Here is a 4,982-nt window from a genome sequence, read left to right as displayed (position 1 = left end):
GCTAAAAAAAGCTTTTTCTCACAGATACTTTTATGATTACTTTAGAGACCACCCCCCTGGTTTCTTACCCATAATTCCTTTGTTCTGTGCAGCTTTTACAGACTCTTTAAGCTCCTGGAAATCTAGTGGGCCACCTCCAACTCCTTGTGTGTTGGAGCCTGTTCCTCCCTGTAGGAGCGCTATTGGGTAAAATCTAGGATGACTCTCACCCTGGTCCTTTGCTACCCCTGACTCAAGGCCGTGCATCATTATCCTAGCTGGTGCCCTTCACTTCTTCCCTGTAGATTTATGCGCTATGTATTTATTTTGACAGTTTTCCAGCAGGTGGCAGTAAAGTGTTTTGTCCAAATTAATACAACTTTTTCCAGTGGAAGAAAGTGAAACGTCTGGAAGAAGTTTTTTCTTCATGGTGCTGGTTAGGTGACCCACACCTGCTCCACAGGAAGTTCTGTGAACTTTTTGCCTAAATGACTGTGGGAACACAGACCCATCCCAGCACAGCTCCAGTACTACTTGCTCTGCTGCCAAAGCAGCTGTCACCCCCACCACTCCCCTCTCACTGCAGGAGACCCCTCTAGGACTGGGAGTGGTTCTGTGGAAGGCACCTCCCTCAGCCTGAGGTGAGAAGAATCACAAGGCACCAGCAACACTCCCCAAAGAAACCCTCCTCTATTCCAACTTGACCTTTAATAACTGATTAGATTTAGTTATCTTACTGCATTTAGCTAAATCCTCTGGAATTGCTACAGAGGGTCCATGTCAGAACTCACTTTAATGAGTTTTGGGGGAAGGGAGGATGTTGTTGTTTATAATGTCTTGGTGCTTCAGTTACTAAAGCAGTTCTTGAGCCACCTGTGGTGGCCTCCCCTGTAGTCTCCTGAAGCTGAGGCAGGAGAATCGCTATAAGTTTGAGGCCACTCTAGCCTACCTAGGGAGTCCAAGGCCAGCCTGAACTACATAGGAAGACCCTGTCTCACCCCCACAATTTTTCACTCCTCCCAAAACAGAATTTTTCACTCTGCTTTTCTATACTGCTTTTTTTTTTCTCTCTCTCTTTTCTATACTGCTTTTAGAAGCCTAAAGAAGTCTCTGGAAATATTTTGGTTCTATATCTAGATTTGATTTGATTTGGTTTGATTTGATTTGATTTGATTTGATTTTTGTCTGTTTGAGACAAGGTCTTGCTATGCAGTTCAGGCTGGCATTGAGCTCACTTTGAAGGCCAGGCTGGTCTCAAACTCGCAATGATCTTCCTGCCTCAGCCTCCCAAGTGCTGGGATTACAGGCATGCACCACCTTGCCCGGCTTATATCTAGATTTTTTTATTTCTAGGGATAAGGCCATGTCTAGAAACCCTTCTTGGCAGATCGTGCCAAATACTTGTCCATTTGTTTGTTTGCTTTTTTGCTTGGTGCTAAGCATCAAAACCAGGCTAAATATGGCAGGTATCTACCATAAGCACCCCTAGCCCTTACTCTTTTTGAGTCCTCTTTTTTTGTTTGTTTTGTTTTGTTTTGTTTTGTTTTGTTTTGTTTTGTTTTGTTTTGCTTTGAGACAGGGTCTCACTTTGTAGTGCAGCCTGGCTTTGGACTCACTATATATCCCACGCTGGTGGCAACCCTCCTGCCTCAGCCTCGTGAGTGCTGGGATTACAGGGGTGTGCCACCATGCCCAGCAGGGTTTTTTTTTTTTAAGAACTTCTGAGCCTCAAAAGTTACCATAAATCCAAGCACACCGCTTCCCTAATTAGAAGCATGTTTACACTGCCTGCTTACAGAATGGGACAGCTATAAATAAGGCCAGGAAATATGCAGTTGACAGTGGAGGAGGGCTACTGCATAGGGGGAGGAGGTTTTGATGACTGACTGTTACAGAACCTTAGAATGCTATCAGATTCAACCCAATACAGCTAATCCACTTTCTCTTTTTTGAAGTACTCGTACAAACTGTGAAGAAAGGACTAAAACCCCATCAAAATTAAAATCTGGTAAAAAGAGAAGCAACTCACCATGAGTAGCATTGCTGGCTCTTCTGAGGAAAGCTCTGGAAATCTGTCTGTGCCACTTTGTCTAGGAAGTGGCACATTGTGCCAATGTGCAAGAATGCATGTTCTTCATAAACAGAAAAACATTACTAGCTGCAAAGGGAAGAAACTGTTCCAGAGTGTACAGATCCCACGCCAGCATCCAAAATAATGGCCAAGACTGTTCTGATCTTAGCAACTCAAAGTAACCTTTGTGTCACTTACTTATTCAACACATTTCTTGAGCAACTAGTATGGGCCGGGCACTGTACCAGGGGATATAGTCACCATTTGTGTCCTGAAAAACTTCATCCTACATATCTGTGAAATAGAATCCTTTTGGAATAAGACCAAAGTGAACACGATTTCAGCTGTCTGTGTTCACGCCTGAACCCTCTGGTGCCAGTCGCATCCAGGTTGGGAAATTGAAACAATTGACAGTAACTGTCATACATGCCAAGTCCACATTTTTGGCCTGATAACTTGGAATTCAATGTATGATAATAATGTAAGCCAAAGTGATTGTTAGTTATAAGGCTAATTTGTTTTGATTTCTTGATTAAATTCCTATAGTCAGCTAGTACTTTTTCCACAATCAAATTTTATTGGTAGACATAAATGGTAAAGAGGCCAAGTATGGTAGCACAGACCTATAATCCCAGCACTCAGGAGGCTGAGGCAGGAGGATCACTGCGAGTTCCAGTCCAGCCTAGGTTACATAGTGAGTGCAAGGCCAGCCTGAACTAGTGAGACCATCTCAAAAAACTAAAAAGAAAAAAAAAAAAAAAGCAAGAAAACAAATAGCAAAGAAAAAGTATCCCTTTCTGCTCTTCCCTCTCCTTATATCCATGTAGGGTGGAAAATACCCAGAGATTTAGTGAGATTGTGACCTTCACAAACCATGAATTTAGTTAGTGGGAAATCCAGGCAGGGCAGGCTTGCCCCCTGCCTCTGCCTTAGAGGCTTCAGCCTTCGAATCTTCCCACCATTTGAGCACCCAGGCTCTTTCTATGCTTCCCGGCAAACAGTTTTTAGACTGCAGTATAACTACGTTTAACCATATTTTTGCCAAACATCTATACCTGACTGGTCTTTTCTGCTAAAGACAAGAGCTTAATAATTTGAAAAGTATCTAATGTTTTAGCCAGGTATGGCAGCACACATCTATAATACTAGCACTCAGAAGGCTGAGGAAGGAGGATTGTAGCAAGTTCAAGGCCAACTTGGGTTACATAGTGAGTTCAAGGGCAGTCTGGAATCCATAGTGAGACCCTGTCCCAAAAAAAAAAAAGACCAGCCTCACACACACACACACACACACACACACACACACACACACAAACCATTAAACTCATTTGGCTACAGGCCAATGAAGAAGAAAACAAACATATAAAAAACTCAACAAAAACATTGTTTGATTTTATTTTTATATGAGTATGAATGTAGTTTCTAACCTCTTTGTGGTTCTTGTTCTGTTATTTTTATCTCTTCTTTCTCTCTTTCCCTCCAGTCTTCTCCATCAGTTTACCAAAGTTAGTATGATCTCCCTTTGTCCTCTAGCTTTACTTCTAATCTCTTGCCCTTTTCCACTTCTCTATTTTCTCCCCATCCCCTTTTGAATTTTAACCCCTGAGAGAAAAACTGACATATTAAGGACTTATATACTATATATAATTTTGTGGGTTTTTTGTTTTGTTTTGTTTTGTTTTGTTTTTTTGGTACCAGGAATCAAACTCAGGACCTTGCACTTGCCAGACAGGTGTTGTGCCACTGAGATACATCCCTGACCCTTTGGTTTGATTTAGATTTTGTTATATAACTACAAATCTAGTTCATACAGTTAAAGGTGGCAAATTAATGGTTAGCTCAGTTTGTCATTTTCTGTGCTGTATTTGATGCTATTGTTATTGCAGATGGTACCACTTAGGCGAAAGTGACATGATTGTTTTAAACAGCTATTCTTCCTGATATTCCAAGACTGACTGACTAAAGGTCATAGAAAATACTATAGTATTTGTAGTTTTGGCACCCCTGGTGCCAAAGAACCAGGGGCTGGGCCAAACAGGCAGCAACTTCTCATCCCCCAAAAATTCAATAGGTAGGATATTGCAACAGACTCAAAATCCATAAACAAACTACACCTGGAAGATACCTCGGAGAAGTAATCATTTTTCCTAAGGAATCTAAATACTAGCAATAAAGCAGCCCACCATAGGTAATTTATAAGCATCATTCCAAGAATTAAACTAGAAAAGAAAGAAAGAAAGAAAGAAAGAAAGAAAGAAAGAAAGAAAGAAAAAAATGAGAAGATATTCAAACAAGATGCAACTCCAGACATCCAGTTCACCAAAGACAAACCCAGGGGGCATTGAGGTGGGATAATCCAAAAGCCTCCCACCTGACCTCTCTGAAGTGGTAAGAACAAAGCAATTGAATGAGGTGCTAGAAAAAAATCAAATCAGAAATAATTTCTCAGATAAGTACAGAGATGGTGACAATGAAAAACATGTTTAGTGATGCCAGAGTACATACAGATAAAAAATAGAAAAGCTTAGGAAAATTATGGAAACCATGAATGCCCAACATAGGAAAGAAATGGAATCCTTAAAACAGATTCAAGCAGATATTCAGGAGAATAAAAATTCTACTGAAACTATCTGCAGCAGAATAAGCCAGCTGAGGACAGGATTTCAGATATAGAAGACAAGCTTGCAGTTAGCAGTCATGAAAAGAAAGATTTCTTAAGTATAGCAAGGGGCCAGGAGAAATCAAGTGAGAAGTTGCTAAATGAGGCAAAGAAGAATAATTTAAGATTGATTGGAGTCAATAAAAAAGCAGAAGATAGCACAAATGATATAAAAAAAATCTTCACAGAGGTCATGGCAGAAAATTTCCCAGGTAGGGAAAAAGAATTTGACATACAGAAAGTAAGGCATAAAATAATAATAATAATAATAAT

Source organism: Chinchilla lanigera, unplaced genomic scaffold (assembly GCF_000276665.1).
Source record: "Chinchilla lanigera isolate Chin_1 unplaced genomic scaffold, ChiLan1.0 scaffold00017, whole genome shotgun sequence".
In the NCBI taxonomy this organism is placed as follows: Eukaryota; Metazoa; Chordata; class Mammalia; order Rodentia; family Chinchillidae; genus Chinchilla; species Chinchilla lanigera.
The sequence above is the reverse complement of the archived record's forward strand: the minus strand, read 5'-3'. Positions refer to the sequence as shown.